The sequence below is a fragment of the Palaemon carinicauda genome, chromosome 41 (assembly GCF_036898095.1).
Source record: "Palaemon carinicauda isolate YSFRI2023 chromosome 41, ASM3689809v2, whole genome shotgun sequence".
Lineage (NCBI taxonomy): Eukaryota > Metazoa > Arthropoda > Malacostraca > Decapoda > Palaemonidae > Palaemon > Palaemon carinicauda.
The window spans coordinates 58358744-58382069 of NC_090765.1; the positions used below are offsets into that span (position 1 = coordinate 58358744).

General features: G+C 43.3%; 1 protein-coding gene and 1 long non-coding RNA gene across 2 annotated transcripts in view; one reads left to right on the forward strand and one right to left on the reverse strand.

The window, feature by feature from the left end:
- LOC137632440 (zinc finger protein 845-like) overlaps positions 1-23326 on the reverse strand; it is a 399727-nt gene that overhangs the window by 281473 nt on the left and 94928 nt on the right. The gene's annotated exons all lie outside the window — the stretch shown is intronic.
- On the forward strand, positions 2130-15288 carry LOC137632684 (uncharacterized). The gene is made up of 3 exons (XR_011042084.1): positions 2130-2317; positions 6022-6181; positions 15085-15288. It is a non-coding gene; the product is annotated as an uncharacterized lncRNA (long non-coding RNA).

Sequence of the window (23326 nt, forward strand, 5' to 3'; positions counted from 1 at the left end):
GTAGATCCTTTCCTCACTGGGCTATTTTTCCCTGTTGGAGTCCTTGGGGTTATGGCTGGGTTTTCTTAATATTGTGTTCACTTATCAAGGGCTCCTTACCCACATCTCCCTTTAAAAGAAAGTCATATTTGATCTTTTTCATAAATTATTCTATTTCGGTTGTATAGTGTCTTGTTGACGTTCGTGTAAAAAGCGAACAAATGCACCTGTATTTTTTTCATATTTAAGAGCAAAGTTTTCACAAAGCCTTCAAATATATTTTTTCTTAATGAAAGTATGTTCAGAACCTCAATTTGGGTACCTTGCAAAATAGACGTTACGTTGTGGTCTTACCGTGATTTAACTGAGGCCAAGTATTCCTCTTTAAAACGTATAGGTACAGTAGGTTAAAAAATTTTTAACCGAGGCCAAGTATTCCTCTTTAAAACGTATAGGTACAGTAGGTTAAGAAATTTTTAACCGAGGCCAAGTATTCCTCTTTAAAACGTATAGGTACAGTAGGTTAAGAAATTTTTAACCGAGGCCAAGTATTCCCCTTTAAAACGTATAGGTACAGTAGGTTAAGAAATTTTTAACCGAGGCCAAGTATTCCCCTTTAAAACGTATAGGTACAGTAGGTTAAGAAATTTTTAACCGAGGCCAAGTATTCCTCTTTAAAACGTATAGGTACAGTAGGTTAAGAAATTTCACAACCTTGGAGGCGCCTGGTATCTTGACAAAACCTTAGGTTGAATAATTTCACAGATGCCGATATATATTTCAATATAAATTAGATAATGTGGCAGCTGGCTATGATTAACAAATTTGAGTAAGTTTAAAGGTTGGATAGAATAGATAACAAAGGTTTTCCTGTTATAGAGATTAGACGTCGTCAGGTTTCGTCGATAATGAAAAGGGTAATTTTAAGTAGGTGAATTACTTTTTCAAGTGAAATTGGGTTTCCAGGAAAAATATGATAGAAAGCAATTGTTAAGCATGGACAATGATTTAAGGGGTCAATAAAAGTACTTGAGTACTGTGGGCTACATACTAAGTTGAATTGTCTATGAATGGTGCACAGGCTATGTACGTGTATGCCAAAATAATGTAAACTGATGTCTTTAAATTTTGAAAGTATTTAGTCCTTCTGTCTTAGCTACGTACACTGTTATAAATTTGCCGTAACAAAAAAAGTGAAAATCCTGGAATAAATTTTGCTAGGCATTTACTTTTTTAAAAACATATATTGACATAAAGTGGTGAGATTACAGTCTGAGTGAAGAAAGTTCTGGGTGATAGGAGGATAGATGTGAGAGAGGCAAGAGAGCGTGCTAGAAATATGAGTGAATGGCGAGCGATTGTGACGCAGTTCTGGTAGGCCGTGCTGCTTCCTCCGGTGCTTGGATGACCGCGGAGGTAGCAGCAGTAGGGGATTTAGCGTTATGAAGCTTCATCTGTGGTTGATAACGTGGGAGGGTGGACTGTGGCACCCTAGCAGTACCAGGTGAACTCAGTTGAGTCCCTTGTCAGGCTGGGAGGAATGTAGAGAGGAGAGGTCCCCTTATTTGTTTCATTTGTTTGATGTCGGCTACCCCCCAAAATTGGGGGAATTGCCTTGTTACAGTATATGTATGTATTACAGTTACCAATCCATGAAAGATATTAAAAAAAGTAAGGTAACAATCTGGTCAACTGTATTTTACTGAAATACGGCTGAGAACGGTATATTTTTCTTAGAATTTCTGATTAAAATTTTTTTTTTTTTTTTTTTTTTTTTCAATTGTAGTTTTAAACACTGTAACCATGTAAAATTTAAAACAACTTATCAAATTTGTAATCGATATGTAAAGAAAACTTTTCATAGTATCTAATAACACTACTTGAATCTGTATCCTTCTTTGTAAGCTATTCCAGGAATAGGTTTAATAAGGGTGTCTTGCTTATTTTATATCTATTTCAAAGTGGCATAACTGCTTGTTTGACATTGCAAGAATCAAGGTTAAACCATTAGGTTCACTACATATTTTATTAAACCATTTAATGCCTGCATTTTCAAAGTTTCTTGCATGTTAAAGTTAACCTTGTGTAACAAATTAATTTAGTCATAGTCTTTGTCTGTTTTTCATGAGTTTAGCCATCTCTTGGTTCTTTAAAAGGTAGAGGTATCTGGTGTCAGTTCCTGTAACATCCGGAGAGATGCACACAAGAATGTTTGGGCAAGCCCAACCCACTGGTGCCCAGCCACAGCAGTATCCTCCCCAGTAAACGGATTAAACTCTTGGTCCCTGCCTGGTATCTATCTGCTGCCATGTGAATGCCAGGCGAACGAGTTGCCGAGGTACGTGCCAGGAGATAGATTATTAATGTAGCTCTTGAGAAACTCATCACTTTCATTAAGCGACCATCTTGTAGTTTCCATTGTTATAATATGCAACTGTGGATTAGCCAAAATTAGTCGGGTTGAATGATTTGTACCTTATAACTTGTCATGATGCTGTTACAGTCACACACTGTAGGCTACAGTAGTGGAGCCATTGTGAAATTCTGTTGGTTGATTTTGTACCCATTGTTTCATGATACAGTAATGTATAGCCTTGTATCCTTTTATGATACAGTATTACTACAGCACATTAATTAAGTACTAGTTAGTTGCCTTTGGCTATAAAGCTATGTATGCTAAGTACTACACGTTTTGAAAGCTGTCATGTACCCTTGGGGGGGGGGGGGGTTGTAGGTTTTTGTTGTCAAATGTTGTTACTGGTGAATATGGAAAATGTTCCAGAAAATGTTAAAGCTATCAAGCCTGAATTGAGTCGTACTATATCAAGGTTGAGTTACTTGTGAGAAGTGCAATTCTGTACTACCAGCATAGTTAAATGATTAGGGAAAGACACACAAATGTGTACCCAAATTATATTCTTGTGATATTTATCTCTGCCAGTGTAGTTGAAAGGTGGTTATGGTTTTGCCCTTGTTTGTTGGTGAAAATCTTCCTGACCACAATTTTAATCGAAGAGTAATAAAACTTGCAGGGATTGTTATGTAGAAAGCTGGAAATTATTTAATTTTGGATGGTCAGGGTCACGGTCAAGCAAAATGTCCAATTCATGTAATCAACCATAACTTTGGACATCGTTGTCACAGAGACTTCAAACTTGGTTCATATTTAAGTGTATGAAAATCCACATCAATTAATACATGTCAAGGTCAAGGTTGCTAAATAAGCTGCCATGGCGGAGGTCGCCGCTCTTATTGAGTGTCCCTCTAGTTAGTCATGAGATAAGTTCTTTTCAATGTCAGTTTGCTACTTTCTTGACTATTCTTAAAGCAACTGCAGTGTTCCCCCTCATTTTTACCTGGCTGTTGAGTGGCCTTAGGCCAGAATGGCCGGCCGTATGGCCCAAATTCTCTAAAAGCTAATGCCGTGCTTTTGCATGATTTTCATACCCTAGGGTAAAGTGCAAATGATCCACAGTAGGAAAGGTTTATTTGTTATCGAAAATATTTCCAATGAATTACAGACTTAATTTAAATCAAGATATTTATAACCTGATACCTCCGAAGGAATTAAGTCTTCCTATACTTGGGGCTTGAATATGGCCATTTAACTAATGCTCCTGTTGCGTCAAACATTAACAATTGAACATATTTTATGTGGATGTATGAAAAAGTGGTGTCATGTATTGATCTTAAATCACTTAGATCTTTTTTTATTATATTATTACTTGCTATGCTACAACCCTAGTTGGAAAAGCAGAATGCTATAAGCTCCAACAGTGAAAATAGCCCAGTGAGGAAAGAAAACCAGGAAAAATAAAATATCTTAAGAACACTAACATTAAAATAAATACTTCCTTTACATACTATAAAAACTTTAACAAAACAAGAGGAAGAGAAACGAGATAGAAAAGTGTGCCCGAGTGTACCCTCAAGCAAGAGAACTCTAACCCAAGACAGTGGAAGACCATGGTACAGAGGCTATGGCACTACCCAAGACCAGAGAACAATGGTTTGATTTTGGAGTGTCCTCCTAGAAGAGCTGCTTACCATAGCTAAAGAGTCTCTTCTACCCTTACCAAGAGAAAAGTAGCCACTGGACAATTACATAGAAGTAGTTAACCCCTTGGGTGAAGAAGAATTGTTTGGTAATCTCAGTGTTGTCAAGTGAATGAGGACAGAGGAGAATCTGTAAAGAATAGGCCAGACTATTCGGTGTATGTGTAGGTAAAGGAAAAGAACCGTAACCAGAGAGAAGGATCCAATGCAGTACTGTCTGGCCAGTCAATGGACCCCATAACACTAGCAGTAGTATCTCAATGGGTGACTGGTGCCACCCTGGCCAACCTACTACCTACCAATTATAACTTATGATTCCTTTATTTTCTCTTCATGTAAAAACAAACATCCAAACCAGCCTCGTACGAATAATATATTGGAATCAGTATTACATTAGATTTAATTATTTTCTCTACTCAAGAACAAACCCCAAAATTAGTCCTGTACAAGCTATAGATTGGAATCAATAGTTTGGTTGAACTTTTTAAACTACCAGACATTTATTTACCACTACTTTCTACCAGGTAGAAAGAGTAGAAGACTTTAGCTATGGTAAGCAGCTCTTGTAGGAGAAGGACATGCCAATTTTAAACCATTGTCGTAAGGGTAGAAGAGACTTTACCTATGGGAAGCAGCTCTTATAGAAAACACTCCAATATTAAATCATTGTTCTCTAGTCTTTGGTGGGGCCATAGCCTCTTTATCATGGTCTTCCACTGTCTTGGGTTAGAGTTTTCTTTCTTGAAGGTGCACTCAGGTGCACTATTCATTTTTCATTATTTTTTTTCCTCACTGGGCTATTTTTGAGTTGGAGCCCTTGGGCTTATAGCATCCTGTTTTTCCAACTAGGGTTGTAGCTTAGCTATTAATAATATGGTGCATTGCTCCCAGCATCCAATTATTGCCTCTCCCCGGCGTACCCAGGTCATCTGGTATAGTTGATTTAAAGAGGGAAGACAGTATTAGAAAGGAAATGAGGAAGTGGGTAACCTAAAGTCAATTTGTTTTAATGAGGTGCATTTGCACCAACTCGCAGCGGTGCCCTTTTAGCTTGGAAAAGTTTCCTGAGCGCTGATTGGTTAGAATTATCTTGTCCAACCAATCAGCAATCAGGAAACATTTCCGAGCTAAAATAGCACCGCTGCGAGTGGGTGCAAATCTGTCTCGCTAAAAAAAATTGGTTATAGATCAGATTTTTTATTTGTGATGAACACAACGTTGGTTGAATTGAGTATTGAATTTAATATTAAATAAATGCAATGTATAGAGCAATATAATTGTTTAATCCATCTAAAAAATGAAATTAATAGATTTTTATTGTATCATATTTCTTTGATTTCTGAATAAGACAAAAAAAAAATTATATTTTTTAATGCAAATTGTCTGTGAAGTGTATAGAGTCCAATAGATTTAAAAGGTATTATGAGGACTTGACTGAGAATTGTCCTGAGGCATTCATCGAGGTCACCTTTAGTAACAGACCCATAATTTCAACAGCAGTTTCAGCTCCGACCTCAGTGAAGGGTAACAGAAAGGTCATGATCGACTACTAGGTTGAGTTATCAAAGGGACAAACTGGTTTCTCAATCCTAATACCTGATACCTGTTATTAATATACTGAAGGTCCTTAACTTAATGAACAAACATTCAGAGATAGACAATTTCCAACTGAAATCATAAATTTTAGATGGTGTCAAAAGTTCATAAGGAAATAGAGTAATAAACAATATTTATTTACTTTTGCAGCTGAAACTTGTAGCCATGGGAGTTGAGTGAATCCTACATTAGGCCAAAATTTAATATAATTTGAATCATCATCAGCTTTTTGGAACCTGTTACATTTGTAAATTGAGGACATTCTCTACTATTTTACAGGCCCAAGATTGAAAGATAGTATAGGAGAAGGATAAGGTTATTTTTTATACAACTGTGTTCAACTATATTAATACTGCAATTTAAAACTAATGACTTATATGAATTTTGCAGATGGAATCTTTCAACTATGAGGGTGGATTCTTTACTAACCATTTTGTCCAATAACTCAATGATGACCACAATTAGAGGCCCATATATATACTGGGGTTCATACCAGCATTAGCAAGATGATGATGTCATGCCAAAATACAGGTGGAGAAGAATTGCCCGAGTAAGTAATAGAGAAATTTTCAGTAGTCTTATCCTAGGGATCCTTTCTCTCGTACCAGATTCCAGTGATAAACTAGGAAAGCTTTTCCAACAGGGCCTCTTGTTTAGCTAGTAATAATGATGTGTTAGATGTTGGAAATAGTTAATTAAGTCTATGTGTGGGTTTTGGAACAGGGTAACTTGTTCTGGATGTTTGGAAATATACAGATCAATATAATTTCTACAAGGTACAGTTGCTAATACTTCCCAAAACCGTGAGGGGTTTGGAACAATTGCACAAGAGAGACCTTTTTTGCTTTCATATTTGGGTAGACTTTACTGAATCTTGACATCGCCATCACTGCCTGCTTTTAGTGTGGGATTCAGAAATAGAGTTTTTGAAGGAATTTAAACACAAATTTTCCATTAAATTTGTATCGGTACTTTCCGAAGTTCATGAGCATCACCCACCCTCCTCTCAGTGCTGTGTTGGAAAAGTTCCTTTAGCTATAGACAGATTTTCAGGTTGGAATAAGTAATCAGAACAAGGGTAGTCATGCATTCACCCAAGTAACCTCCTGATAGGGCAGTAGCTTTGCATGGCTGGGAGGTGTAAACATGTCAGCATATAACAAGAGCATCAGCCATAGAAAATTTTTTTATGAAGTTTGGAATTTGGGGCTTTCACTTCAATAGGGGGGAACAGCACTGAACTTCGTTCAAATAAATTATTTTTTAACCAAGATATTGTTTCTTTGGAACCAGACAAAAGACCGACTCCTTGTTGAACCTTACCTTGATTAGATACCAGTTTGCTAGAAAAAAAAGGGGGGGGGGTGCCAAAGAAAGCACAATAACTTGGAGTAATACCCTACTTTAGCTCAGTTTGATGTGTATCTATCAACTTTGTCGCTTGCCCTCAAGTGTTGAATATGAAATAAAATTCACATTACTTCTGTTCCTACATTGTAAATGAATGATGATTACTGTACTTCTTTAATGTAGGTTTGTTCCATAACTGGATTACAAACCACGCTATTTAATAGTGGTATTACTATCGGCATAGCTGAAATGACGAGCCGTTAATTTTTAACGAGGGTTAACTACCCACACCGCTAGTTAGCGGGGGTTAGGGAGGGTAGCTTACTACCTCTCCCCTCATACTCCTGTGATTGAGCTCACTTTGCTTTCGGCTCGGATGTTGAACGGTCGTTGCCGCTCTTCATCCTCGCTGACTTTTGGCGGCCATTAACCCCATTTTGTTTTCTCACTTTCTCTTTCAGCGTGTGTGAAGTTGACTTCTGCGACCATGCGCACCTGCCCTGGACTCTCCGGCCGCCCTTGTGGAACATGTATGTCGGTGGTTGAGACTGATCCTCACGCCCTTTGTCCTTCCTGCAGAGGTTACCGGTGGGATAGTGTTAACAAGTGCAGGGAGTGGTCTTCCTCCCAGTGGGAGAGGTTTGCGCGACGGCAGAAGAAGAAGTTCAAGCGGGATGTTTCTCCTTCGAAGGAAGAAAAACCCAAGGCCTCTTCTTCCGTCGCCCAACCCTCCTCCGAAGCTCCTACACGTTCGGTCTCTTACGAGAGACTGTCGAGTAGTAGTGTAGACCAAGTTATTATTGACCAACCCCGGGTCTCGAGAGGTGAAGTTGCTTCCCCTAGCGAAGCAGCCCCACCTCTCTCCCATGGTGAGGCCTTGTCACTAACTTCCCTTTTTCAGATGGGTTCGCCCTCTAAGGAAGCCCTGCTGCAGTTCATCTGCATGGGTGCTTCTGTTAAGCAATTATCGTCGCCATCAGAGGTAGATCCCCCGACCTTTGTCTACGTTGTTGTGTCAAAGGTGTCTCATGCGGTGTCATCCATCTCCTCTGCCACTCCAAACTCCACAGCTGTAGCTGCCGACTTGGTTTCCCTCGTTCCTGACCATCCTACGAGGGGGAAACTAATGTCGGTCTCTCCTGCAAGTGTTTCTTCCCCTTGGGGGAGTTCACTGATAGAGACTCCCCTTGGGGGAGTTCACTGATAGAGACTCCCCTTCGGAGTACTGCTGATGGTCAGCTTGCTGATCCAACAGCCCCCGGAGGGTGCATCCGTTGAAATGCTCGCCTTCCTCTTCGCCTTAGAAGTCTCCCTTCGAGGCACCTATTTGGTTCAACGTCATCACTGCAGGCCCCCGAAGAGGAGCCTCGGTCAGACCTGCATACATCATCCATCACTGCACCTGCAACCAATCTTGTGACTTCGGTCCTGGACCTCTCTGCAGATAGTTTGCGATCTCCTTCGGTGGATGGTCATCCTTACAAAGGACACGTCGACCATCCATCCTCCAGACCTGCCGACCTTCCATCACCATTCCTGTCGCCTGTAGAGCCCACTGTAGTTCCACCTAAGTGCGCAGCTGCGCGCCATCACACTCGCCCTGCGCACCACACGCCCAGACCTTCAGCGCCCACCAGCAGATAATCACTCTCCAGTGCTTCGGCGTGCCCATCAACCTGCTCGCCTTCACAGACGGCAGCAGCCTCACACGCTTACGGGCTAACATTCACCGACACGTCGGCGCTCTCCTGCACGCTACATGCCCACGCGCCCACGATCACCTTCGCGCACACGCCCAGGGTCACCCACGCGCCAGCACACCACAGCTCACTTGCGCTCTCCTGCGCATACGCGCCTACAATCTCCTGCGCGCCAACGCTCGCCCACGCGCCAGCACTCTCCTGCGTGCCAACGCTCTCCTACGCGCTAGCGGCCTCCCCCGCGCCAACATGTGCGCCCTTCATCGCTCACTCGCCAACCAGCGCGGCAAATACCTGCGCCCCATCACTCTCCAGTGCACAAGTCTGTAGGTGAGACACATTGCCGCCCTCACCTACGCGCCAAATTTCATCAGCGCGCCACCATGTGCCCACATGCCAACTCTGCACGCCACCATGTGCCCACATGCCAACTCTGCACGCCACCATGTGCCCACATGCCAACTCTGCACGCCACCATGTGCCCACATGCCAACTTTGCACGCCACCATGTGCCCACATGCCAACTCTGCACGCCACCATGTGCCGACATGCCAACTCTGCACGCCACCATGTGCCCGCGCGCCAACGCTCTCCTACAGATGTGCGCCAACACACTCCTGCGCACCCACGCATGCTCTAAGCTTCTCCCACGCTCGCCCCAACTTTCTCCTGCGCGCGAACACGCGCACCAACAGGCACGAGCACCAACAGGCACGAGCACCAACAGGCACGAGCACGGATGCGTCATCCGGCAAGGTCGCCATCACCTCATTCCCCTCCCGCAAATGCATTCCAACGTGCACTGCGGGAGAAGGGAAGCACTTTCAAGCAGAGGGGTTCAGGATTTCTAAACTGCTGTCTAAGGCAGACACACCTATTAGAGTGATTCCTCGTAGGGAACCTTCGGTCCCTATCCCTTCAGAGGATGAGTCTGACAGTGCATCCGTCAGCCAGCAGCCCTGGTTCAGTGCCTTAGTCAGAGCCGTAACACAGGCTTTCAAGCTTGTCCTGTCTGATCGCTCATCAGAGCGACACCTATAGCTCTAGACCTAAGGCACGGAACCATGGCTTCCTCTACCCCTTTGAAGAGGAAAAGAGGAGTTTCTGAAGCGGTCACTTCCCCGAGGGCGAAGCTGACTCCATGCAGACCATCGAGACAAGTTCCTCATGTTTCTCCTGTCGGACGAAGACCTCCCGTCACCAAGGGAACCGCGCATGGAGAGAGACTCCTCCATCGCACCAATGGAGGAAACCTCTCTTCATGCCAAGAGTTCCCTGCAATCTGAGATCAGGAGGGACATGCCACACAGATCATCGATGTTGGAGTCTTGCCTCCTTCCTCGGAAGGAATCCAAAGACTTCAAAACACTGCCAAAGTCCTCCACTAGTGCTAGGATGGAGACAGCCAGCCACTCAGGGAATGTCCACTATTCACCCCAAGAAGAGCCTTTGGGAATAGAAGACATTGCTGCAAGTTCTACAGCAGGAGACCAGCAAGAGTCAGAGCATGCATTCTGACAGGTTCTGACTCTAATGAGGGTTCTCAATGGGTTTTCCGACCCAGAGATACTCCCTCGACAGGGCAAAGACACGGTCTGAGACTGCATCTTTGGTACTCAGAAACCCTCAAAGACCAGTGCAGCCCTGCCCTGGTCTCAAGGGGTGAAGTGTACCAGGGATAAGATCTCCCTACAGCTCTCTGAGTTTTCCTCCTCCAACCGTGCCGGTACCACGAACAAGCTCCTCCCACCTCCTCGCGTACAGCAGAGGAGGTACTTCGAGATCCTGGAGGAACCCAGTTCAGCTCTTCCTCTTCACCACACTCTGGAAGAGCTAACCAGGGGAATCCCTCTTGAGAGGCTCCAACCGGGAGGTCTCTTTCTCGACAACCCAGGTGGTCACAAAGTATGCTATGCAAGCTACTTCGGGGCTGGACATCTGGTTAGGGACCTTAGGTATCCTGATACGATCCAAGGATTTTTCCAAGGAACATACTAGGAAAGCTATGGAAACCTTCCTTCTCTCAGGCACTCGCACGATCAAGTTTCTTGCCCACCAAGTCTTGAACTTGTGGGCAAACGCCATCTTGAAACGTCGAGATACAGTGTCTGAGAGGTTCCACCAGAATGTCCCTATCGTTGAGATAAACAGGCTCAGACATTCCTCCCTAGAGGGGTCCCATCTGTTTGAGCTTGAGGATGTGGAACTTGTTGCTGAGAGGTGGAGGAAGTCTCATCAAGACTCCCTCCTCCATAAGGCTTTAACACCCCAACAGTCCCGTCCAACCAAGATCGTAACGACGACGAAAACAGCAGGGAAGACTGTGATGTCTAAGCCTTTTCTTGTCAAGGACAGGAAAGGCAAAAAGTCCTCCAGGGGAAGAAAGAATCCTAGAGGGAGCAGCCGAGGCCGCAAACGCTAGGATAGGCATTCCCCCTGCATTTTCACCACGGAGGGTGATGCTTACAAAGTTGCTCAGACAGGTGGAAGCAACTCGGGGGTGATTCCTGGACAATCTCCTTGATTCGTCTAGGTCTGCGTCCTGTTCATAACATCTCTACCTCCCCTACCTCCCCTGACCAGGAATCCAGTGCCATGGGATCGCCAAGGGGGCAAGCCCTTCGAGCAGAAGTCCAGACTCTGTTGAAGAAGGGCGTTCTCCAAGAGGTCCTCGATGGATCCCCAGGCTTCTTCAGTCGACTCTTTCTTGTAAGAAAGGCCTCTGGAACCTGGAGACCAGTCATCGACCTGTCAGCCCTGAACAAGTTTGTCACACAAACTCCGTTCAGCATGGAGACGGCAGACACGGTCAGACTAGGAGTAAGACCGCAAGACTTGATGTGTACGCTGGACTTAAGATTCAGCCTAGACAACAGAAAGTACCAGTTCAAGGTGCTGTGCTTTGGTCTTTCCACAGCACCACAAGTTTTCACCAGAGTGTTTACCCTAGTATCATCTTGGGCACACAGGATTGACATCCGTCTCCTCCGTTATCTGGACGACTGGCTGATCCTAGCAGACTCGGTGTCGACCCTTCTTCAACACCGAGACAAACTTCTGAGACTTTGCCAGTATCTGGGGATCATGGTAAATCTCGAAAAGTGTTCTCTACTCAGAGACTGGTATACTTGGGCATGATCATAGACACCAATCTCAACAAAGCCTTCCCATCAGGCGACAGGATAACAAGGCTTAGAAAGGTCACAAGACCTTTTCTCAGACGAGAAGAACTTCCGGCCCATTCGTGGTTACGTCTCCTTGGTCACATTTCATCGTTGGCCCGTCTAGTTCCCAATGGTCGCCTCAGGATGAGATCCCTCCAGTGGCGACTCAAGTCCCGGTGGAATCAATCCCACGACTCCTCGGACATCCAGATCCCCATGGGACCTGCGGAACTGACAGACCTCTAGTGACAGACGAGAATCTACGAAAAGGGGTGGACCTTCCTGTCCTCCCCCCCCCTCCACAGATTTGATGCTGTTCTGGGACGCTTCTAAAAAAGAGGTAAGGGCCCCACGTGCTGCACCACATGACCTCAGGCCTCTGGTCAGAGTCAGAAAAGTACCTCCACATAAATGTCCTAGAGATGAAGGCCATCTTTTTTGGCCCTTCAACAGTTCCAACAGTTTCTGGCAAGCCACTCATTGGTGGTGATGAGCGACAACACCACAGTAGTGGCTTACATCAACAAGTAAGGAGGTACTTTTTCGCAGCAACTCTCCCATCTAGCAGTAGAGATACTGAGATGGGGCAAAATCCACTCGATACCACTATCGGCACGCTTCATTCCAGGCAAAAGGAATGTGCTCGCCGACAACCTGAGCTGAGCATCTCATATAGTGAGTACCGAGTGGTCTTTGGATCATATAGTAGCCAACAAAGTCCTGACTTTTTCTCCGACTCTGGATCTTTTCGCAACGGTCCTGAACTTCAGGCTCCCGCTGTACTGTTCCCCAGTCCCAGACCCCAGGCTCTCTAGCAAGATGCTTACCAACAACGGTCGGACAACATAGACGTTTACGCCTTTTTCCCCGTTCTGTCTGAAGAGGAGGGTACTCAACAAGAGCAGAACATTGGTCAATCTTTCAATGACTCATAGCTCAGCTATGGCATCACGCAGAATGGTTCCCGGACCTTCTGCAACTCCTAATGGAGCCACCAAGAGAAATCCCTCCACGACACAATCTACTCAAACAACCACACACCAACATCTTCCACAAATCCGTAGCGTGACTTCATGCCTGGAGACTATCCAGCATCTTCTCTCTGAGAGAGGATTTTCGCAACAAGTTGCGATTTGGATGTCTGGCCATCTGCGGAAATCATCAGCAGCAGTCTTCCAGGCAAAGTGGAAAGTCTTCTGTGGTTGGTGTGGAACGGGTATCTCTCCACTCGATGCCACTATCCCAGCAATAGGGAAGTTCCTTGTGTATTTGCGTGAAGAAATGCGCCTATCAGTCTCGGCAGTGAAAGGCTATCGCTCAGCCGTAAGCCTCGCCTTCAGACTGAAGGGAATTGACATTTCTTCATCGCTAAAACTTTCTCTACTCATACGGAGTTAAGAACTTACCTGCCCTCAGTCAGAAGTGAGACCTCCCCCATGGAACGTGGTTCGAGTTCTCGGGTCTCTTAAGAGACCTCTTTATGAACTATTACGCCAGGCAACAGATCGCCAACTGACTTGAAAGACGGTGTTCCTGCTAGCTTTGGCCTCGGCCAAGCGACTCGGAACCTGGGAGTAGCGGATCCTCGATTCGACTCCCTCCGGATTTCTAGTCACCATACCGTAACAGATGACCCAGACCATCTCTTACTATGCCCCGTAAAGAGCTTGAGGCTGTACCTCAAGAGAAATGCCGCAGCCCGTCCTCATGTGCCAGCACTACTCGTCGGCACAGGAAGGACTAAGAGGAGGGTCACCAAGAACACCATCTCAGCATGGATTCGCAGGGTCATTGACCTTGCACTGAATCCAGACCCTCCTCTGTCACATCCCCCCAGAGCATATGATGTCAGCGGTATTGCTACGTCCCTGGCCTTCATAAGAAATTATTCAGTGACGCAGGTTCTTCAAGCTGGGGTGTGGAAACGTCATAACACGTTCACATCCCACTACATGCAAGACGTGACCCACAGGAGAGACTATATGTTTTCTATCGGTCCTGTGGTGGCTGCACAAGAGTTAGTTTAAAACCTCAAGCTCCTTATTGGACAAGTAGCAGAAGGTTGAGGGTATTGTTACCAAGTTTTAGTCTGCATGAATAAAAAGGTTTGACTGGCTCTTATTCTTTTATCAACATCCTCTCTCTTGGTGAAAGCAGCATCCTGGGTTCTCTGCATAGCTGACCTCAAACCACTGCAGGTAAACCATGCTCCCTTGTGTACTTAATATTAAGATTAATACCAACGTACCCTGACGAGGTGGTATTGGGAAAGTCCTAATGCACAGTTATCCATTTAAGAACTTCGGTACAACTTTCTAGGACAAGTCACACTTCTTCATACCTTCACACACAGCTTGCGTAGGCCGCAGACCTTACGTAGCAAGGTTTTAGCGAGGTGCAGGGGCTCCTTATTTCTTGAGTGCTAACACACAGATAAGGAGCCCCCGGGCAAAGCCAAAAAGCCAGACTGGCACGGACGTCCACCCTTCCTAATGGGTGAGTCATCCCTATTAAATAGCGTGGTTTGTATTCCAGTTACGGAACAAATGACATTCGTAGATTATTTGTATTTTTCCTAACTATACAAACCTTAGCTATTTAACCAAACTTACCCGCCAGCCCTATCCTTATTGAAGTCCTACCTGCAAGCAAAGTGAGCTCAATCACAGATGTGTGAGGGGGGAGCGGTAGCAAGCTACCCTCCCTACCCCCGCTAACTAGCGGTGTGGGTAGTTAACCCCCGTTAAGAATTAATGGCTCGTCATTTCAGCTACGCTGAAAGTAATACCCCTATTAAATAGCCAAGGTTTGTATAGTTAGGAAAAATACAAATTATCTACAAATTTGTCATTTTAATTTGCTCCTGCCGTACCACAGGACGTTGGCAGCACTCCCGGACATGTAATTTTGTAGTTTAACATGTTAAGAATTAGCCCAAAGAATATCGAGGTCTAAGTCAGTAACTGGCCAGTGGAAGTGTCGGGCTACAACATCAATGAAGGGTTAACAGAAATGTCATTATTGTATAGTGTGTGTGTTATAAAGTATACATACAATGCCTGCTTTTGTGGCCCCATGTCATAAGATGGGACTTCCTTGTACATTATATTCTTAATACTGTATACTATTTAAAAGGCTAAGATAGGAAGTATAGGCGAGTGGTATTTATTTATAAGAATGCATTTATCTGTATTACTAATACTGTACAATTTAAAACTAAAATAATTTAAATCTTTCAGATGGATGCCTGCAGAACATGGAGGAGGACGATGATGATAAGTCCGTGCCTACTGGACGACGGTGGTGATTTTTTTTTTTTTTTGGGTAGGCCAGGCCCAGCAACTACCAAGATCATATTGATGGATACTAAAGATACGTCTTGCAAGATAAAGTCTGCCACCAATACCTGTCTGCAGTGGCCAGTGTCATGATAACGCCAAACCTGAGGCCTTTGTCCTGCAGTGGATTAGAAACAGCTGCATTTTTTGTTGTGTATTACAAAGTTGTTCCGTACTGGAATACAAACCTACGCTATCTATTTAGGGGTATTACTTTCTGCGAAGCTGAAATGACGACCCATTAAAATTTAGCGAGGGTTAACTACCCACACCGGTAGTTAGCGGGGTTAGCTTGTTAACGCTCCCATTCACACACTGGTGATTTAGCTCACTTTTAGCTCGGATGGAGACCGGTTGTATCTGCTCTTCCTCCTAGCCTATTTTGGACTGCCATTAACTTTTGTCTTTTGACTTTTTCCTATCTCATATATATATATACACACACACATTTATATATATATATATATATATATATATATATATATATATATATATATATATATATATATATATACATATATATATATATATACATATATATATATATATATATATATATATATATATATATATATATATATATATATATATATATATATATATATATATATATATATATATATATCAAAACATTCTTAATGTTTATGTATTTATATATGTAGAAATGTTGTAAGTTTCCTTTCCAGTGTTTGTGCTGTGCGTGTGATACGTAACGACAGGTTCTCAAGACACTGGTGCAAGGCAGGGGAACCTTCCCCTCCAACCTCTCCCCCCTTGTTCATCGGTCTTCCCCATCGGCAGATAACTTACCGTTGACTCGGTTGCCGCAGGGGAATCGTCATCGTTTGGACCCTCCTCGTTCAACTGTTGTCTTCGCTTTCCCTCTTCCTAAGGGAAACATATGGATTACTGAGCGAAGGGAGTGTGACCTCTCAGAGATTGACTACGGTCTTTCTCTTCTCAAGGCCGTTCACCTTTCATGGGCCTCCAACAGTGTACTTACGAGGGAAGCACCTTTCCCGTTGGCGGGTTAGGTTGCGCTTCCGATTGTTTTCTCTTATTTAAGTGAAATTATAATTGCTTGTATTGGTGGATAATGTGGGAGGTTGGGCTGTGGCACCCTAGCAGTACCAGCTGAACTCGGTTGAGTCCCTGGTTAGGCTGAAGGAACGTAGAGAGTAGAGGTCCCCTTTTTGTTTTGTTTCATTGTTGGTGTCGGCTACCCCCCAAAATTGGGGGAAGTGCCTTGGTATATGTATGTATGTATTGGTAGGAGAACCAGAATTTAATCACTCCCTATGGAGAGCATTGAAATTGTCAACAAAGACTAGAGGGGCCTTTCTATCATCTTGTATCTTAAGTCATAATGGTAAGAATACAATCAAAGATAAAATTATCCACATTCAAAGCAGCACTTATGAGGAGCTGGGTACTCGGTCTTAATATACACCGCCATTCCCCTGGTCCTAGGAAAGGCATCCCTTTTCAAAATTATTGGCTTCTTAAAACCAGTTATAAGAAGCTCAGATGAGTGCATCATATTAGGAACCAAAGTTTTTGAGCCTTAAAGAATATCTTACTGTCTGGATGCAGCTATAAGGTCTTGAAAATTTGCGTGAAGGCCACGAATATTGCAATATAGCAGATGACATGGAGGAAATTTAAAACATACTGGTCCCAGATTTTGCTCAATGTTTCCAGACAGCATAAGAATTAATGGTAGTAAAGAAAGATACTCATACTTGAAAACTAAATTAACAAGAATGATAACGAAAACAATATGTACAGAATTATAAATAAAGAAATTGATCAAACCCATAGAATATAAAAAAAGTATCGGAAAAACTGGTCAACATAGAGGAGCCGATACACCATGCAAGGCTAAATACCATCCAGGATAGCCACTTCAACTAACGGGAAGATAGTAAGGATGGTCTTGAAAAGAAAAAGAAACTGATGAGTAAAAGACAACCTCTTGGTAAACCACCAGGCATCCATGGCCCTTCTATTAAGCCTGCCCAACACACCATTTAAAATAAAAGGTAGAATAGTGTGCCCGAGTGTACCCTCAAACAAGAGAACTGTAACCCAAGAGTAAGACCATGGTACAGAGGCTATGAGACGACTAAAGATTAGAGAACAATGGTTTGATTTTGGAGTGACCTTCTAGAAGAGCTGCTTACCATTGCTAAAGTCTCTCTTCTACCCTTACCAAGATGAAAGTAGCCACTGAACAATTACAGTACAGTAATTAGCCCCTTGAGCAAAGAAGAATTTTGGTAATCTCAGTGTTGTCAGGTGTATGAGGAAAGACAAGAATGTGTAAAGAATAAGCCAGACTATTCAATGTATGTGTAGGCAAAAAAAGAAATGAGCTGGAACCCAAGAGAGGTATCCAGTGTATTACTGTCTTCCCAGTCTAAGAATCCAATAGCGCTCTTAGCAGTCATATCTCAACGGGTGGTTGGACCGCATCAGCTGTGTCCAAACCCCCAAAGCTTTCCAAACTACGCATTCCTTTTCACTTGCCTTCTCCTTCCTTAACTACTAGAGTAGGGAAGTCAAATAGGATAATTACGGAAACTAACGCGTGTCAGAATTTAGGCTGGAACATTGTTCAGCCAGATAAAGCCTTCCGCCCCACCATCTTGGTGTGGGATGATGTCGTCACGGGCGCGGGATGATGTCATCACGGGCGCCAACTTTTCTGTGCATGAAAGACTTTTTTTCACGTGCAAGACAAGCGTACAACTAATCCCAGGGTATTCCCCACAAGGTCAGATCATGTGCTGGATTTAGGCATGAGAACTTTTCTCTAACACATCAAAGTTGAGATATCCTCCCTAAAAGGTCTAGGTGGTGGCCCAAACTGTGACCCCCGTGGATATGAATGATTGTCTGCTCAGGGGATTCCCCTTCACGGAATCCTGAACTCGAGTACGGACTAAACCTCTTCAGGCAAACTAGAGAGAGTAACCCTGTTTAACATGCAGCTCTCGGCCTCTGAGAATTCTTGAAGCCAACAGGTCCCAGGGTTACTACCTCTGGCCCCGTTTGAGCAGAAATTTATTTGCACCATCTGAGGTTTTTCAGAGACCATTACTGTTCCAAGTGAACTTTACTAGCCTAGTTCCATCTGCCTAGATAAAGGACGTAACTACATTCTCCTCCGTTTCTTCAAGCACTGAAATAGTGAACTTGGAATTAGCAGCAATGTTTGCGATCCATACCTGATCATGGCTCGACCATTGGTCTAGAGCAACACTATCCTGCTATGCGACTACGGAAAATCAAAAGGTTCGTTATGTCTTATGTCAATTAGAATATTTGTCATGAGCAGGCTCAAAACCCCAAGAAGTCCTTTCACTTCAGGCCGTCCCTCTATGGGGGAACTGTCTTAAAAAGGTGTGATGTAATCTTGGCCAGAGGCTTGGAACAGCTGCCCCCTGGAGAGTTATAAGTCTGATTTGGTAAATTCCCCCTTTCTGCTCTCCCAGGCAGAGGTACTCGGCAATAGTAAAGATAGCAAGATGGGAACAAACTACCTTGGTAGGAAGAGATACAACAACTGGTATGCCACCCTCTCAGCTCCCACAGAGAGAATTGTGTAAGATACAGTCATATCCAGTAGTTCAAACTACTCAGACCACTGGAAGGTAAAGGCAGCAGGTTCAATGGCTCCTACTAGTAATATGTGTGTTCCCGGGCTTACCACAGGTAGGGAGTGGACGTTAAAGTGCGGGACGAGATAGTAAAATTGGTCGAGGACCAGTCTCTGAAGCTTGATATAGCATGTTCAGGATATAGGTCTCCCCTTTTTCTTTCCTTCCCTACCATGGTTAGACTAGATACGTCTCCACTAGCTGTGTTGAGGAGGACATCTCTGGCCTCCGGTGTTAGACATCCACTTCCTCAAGAGTATTCCAATACCATCTGCAGGCAAGGGAAGAACCTGGTTCAAGTTTCCATTTCATTCAGCCTCACAGTAGGAGGTAGGATTTCGTTTGGATATATCCCATCCCACTTCTTTTTTATTTAGTAGTTGGGGTAACAAAAAGAGAAAAGTTGGTTTCAGGCTGTTGGTTACCCAAAGCTTTGGTGAGGTACCTGATGCAAGCCCTTTCCAAGGCTACCTGAAGGAAAATCTCTTAAGATACTACCTTCTGAGAAGAAGACTACTGTATCAAATGTATACCCTTGACTAGACTCGAGATCATGATAGGAAAATTAGGTTATGGAAGTATGGGCCCTTTAATTCTCTAGAATATGGAATGGAGCCAGCCCCACGTGGTGACGATCAGATGTCTGACTATAAATCGGAAATTTTCCTGTTTTCATAAAGAGAAAGCATCCCCAAAACCAGATTTTAGATGACGGAACCTTATTTCTCCGGGAAAATATTTACCCATCCTGAGAAGCTATGTCTCGGCTATATACGAGAGTATCCTCGATGAGGGTCTTGTTTAGCCTCGGAAGACTATGAGTACACAGAACCCCCCCTCTGTCAGAGGAACCTTGGCTTCCCATATCCTTGGGGGACCATGTTGTATCAAGAATAAAAGCTCAACTGTGAAGTCGTAAGTTGACCTCCTGTCTTTCCCGTCCATCTGTTAAACAGGACTTAGGTACTCCCTTCCGAGGCTAGATAGCTTCTCCAGAAAAGCTAAGAAGTCACTTATGGATAAGGACTTTTAGAGCCGTAAGATACGCATTTACTTCTGTCAGGAAGCCTGGCATAGATGTTTATGGAGAGGCCTAAACCAGTTATTCCCCTTGCGGAGTTGGGTCATCACCGAGTAGGAGCAGTCATAACTATCTACGAGTATGACCAGTTGAGTTATGTCCTCCATACCTCCTAATTAAGCTTGCCCTTGAATGTTTTTCTGTCTTGAATCTTTTAATTTTGCCAGATTTCTTTTCAGCCAACGTTCTCAACCAATACTTTGGTAAAGGCTGATGTCCTCCACCCCCCTTGACTCAGGAATATAAGACCAGGAGATCCAATGGAGTCAGATGGACACCACAACTTGTTAGATATAAGAAACCGTCATCAGGTTTGAAACTTCTCAAGATAAACTTGAGACGACGACCGGACCAACAAAAGGAATCACTCTTAGACTAGCTGCAGTGTTTGCTTGACGTGTCACATATGAAACTAACGGTAGTTTTCCCTGGAAATAGTCAGCAACGAAGACTGTTCAGGTCAAATAGAACCCTTACTAGGGATTCTAAAATGGGGAGCCTTCCAAGATTACTCCTTGATTAAGGACTGTTGGCAATTTTGAAACAGATCCCATCTCAATCTTGGAACTTCAGATCTAGTTCTAGAACGAGGCGGGTCCTTGTTTGAGGTAATTAGAACTCTCCCCTGGACGAACTAACGACATGTTATCAGTGGATCTGCCTCCTTTCCTGTTATTGGTTCTATGAACAAATCCAAACTCTGGTGGGAAAAGATCTCAGGTTACCTCTTTCACAATAGCATCTCTCAAAGAGGTTCCCAATCCCACAAACAACTTACTTTTCTGTCCCATAGAGCAGTGTTAGTTTTTCTGATAGAACAAATAGCCGAGACATATCACTCCCTCTTTGTTCACGAGCTCTGGCCACTCCAGAAGAAATTGGTCAGTGACACGGTCTCTCAATAAGTATTAAAGACTTTCAGAAGAATCTATGCATGCTTAGGGAAAGTGTCTCTAGGGACCCCCCCTAAGCACACAATTTATATGGGATTGCCGTAACCTTAGTGTTCCGCAAAACTACTTAGTAATACTAGACCCCCAAACCATTTTGTTCGAGTTTTGACCTGTCCAAAGAATGTGTTCAGAAACACCGTCTCTGATTAAGGGAAACTATCGTAAGAGTTCATACATCCTCGGGAAGCGTCACTAGGGCTAAGAACACAATACGTGTAGGCTTGCCGCAACCCCAGCATTCTGCAAAACCACTTGGTAGTACATCTCCTCAAGCTGGTGAATGGAAGGGAAAACCCATCTTCGGACAATTACCTTAAAGGTGGCACATTCAAGCCTTTGGACACCCTCAGTGATAGGCAATATGATGGGAGCACAACAAATTACCTAACTGTCAGTTCTCATGGGACATGTGCTGGTTCTAGCCTCAAGCCTAATTGTTCTCGACATTATTTGCTAAAGAATTTCAAGGCAGGTGATGATCTTGATTGGACTTAAAGCCTGCTTTGGGTTTTCACCTCATTCCTTCAGTATTTAATGATATACTAAAATATGGTTCTTTTAATATGTATCACTTGATGTTCATACCACTTTACCCCTGGCAAAGATTCCCATTTTGGATTTGAACGAGCAGCCTTGCCTTGATATGAGCCGGATACTCTGTTCTCTGACAGTTCTCTTTGATTGCTTACTATTACTTACAGTAATTGTATCAGGGAAGGGTAGAACACTCAACTTCATGGATACTTCACTCCTGAGGAGAATTGGAAGTTTGGCCTTGCCTTTTTACAAGCCTGCTAAACTGCCCTCTTAACAATTTGCTTCGATCTTTTGTTATTACTTATGGTAATTGGATTTTCGAGAGAGGAAGGGTATACCTCTTAACTTTATGGGGTCCTTCCTCCGAAGGAAGTATACCTCTTAACTTTATGGAGACCTTCCTCCTAAGGAAAACTCCATATAAATGACTCAAAAGTTTGTATCTGCGTTGGAGTAAACTACAAATTTTAAACAATTCCTATTTTTTGTAGCTATACAAAGCTGAGTCCTTACCAAAGGCCCTGCCACAACTGCCCAGTAAGCCTTTGACCGGGTGAGTGTCATGAAGAGACATGGTGACCTAGTGTCCTCTTGTTCCTTAATAGAAAGCATCATTAGTAGTTACCCCTTTTAAATAACTCTGTTTTGTATAGCTAGGAAAGATGAAATTATATAAAATTTCCAGTTTTCAGAGGTTTGAACATAACATAAATATCTAACAAGAAAATTTGTGCAAAACTGTATCTCTTACTCTAAGAGTTATCCTCCTGCCTCTTATTGTGACCAGCTATCACTTAAATGGGTTGGATTTAGCTTTCTTTTTATCCATATTGTTAATATGAATATTTTTTAAGTGGGAAGTTGGGGGTAAAATGCCACTTATTTCAGAAATAATGTTTTATTGCAAAGATCTAATTTTCATTATTCCTTTATTTCTTCACAGTCATATTATGAATCTATTTCACCAGAACGTAACATGACCAATTTCCTTTCCTATCGTCTGCTTACGAGTCGGTCTCTTGCCATGAATGGCAAGACATTCCAGAGAAGGAAGAGTTTCAAGTTAATTTCTCAATAGGAACCAGTTCCGTCAGGAACTGGGCCTAGATCCAGATCGTTCATCATTTATAATTATCAGATTCGTAAATATTTGGATCCAGGTGAAGCATTAGGTTTTATGAGGATATGCGTCTTTATCTGCCATGGTGTTGGCTATGGAGAACCTCTCCATGCTCAGGTGATTGGGAGTGGTTTCTTTATGAGCCACCCAAGTGCTCGTTATATGTTAGGAGTACCACTCTCTAATCACAATATACACCATGATGGTCTTAATAACGCAGTTTTCAGATGAAGAAAATTCTGAGGTTGATCGGGTCATCTTGTCTACCTACCCTCTCTTGGCAGGGGAAGGTCTATGTGCATATGGAAATGCTAACTCCTACCTATTGAACTGGAGGAGCTGTCATAACACAGGCACATCTAGTGAATGACCTAGTCATTCAACATCAGCATTTACTGCCTCTCAAGTCGTAGCATCTAGAGAGTGTATCAGAGTCGCCGTTCCAATCAGACGCTGCTTCGATGTAGTCCATGCTATGCTTTGCTTTGTGCTTTGCGCTCTTTCTTTGCTTTCAGTGCATTTGGGATTATGAGTGTTTCTCAAGTGAATATGAGAACTTGCCCCAATCTCGGAGGAATGTCCTTCTGGCACCTGTCATGGTAAGCAATGCTTCTTTATATCAACTTGTGAATTTTGCATGATTTGGGAAAAATCAGATAGGTGTCGGATTCCTCCCCTTTTGTGTCTTCCTCTGCTGAAACTTCTGGCCTTTCTCTTTCAAATCCATCCTTATTGGAGTTCACCATAATAAAGATTTAGCTAAAATTAGTGCATGGTGCAAATTATGGGC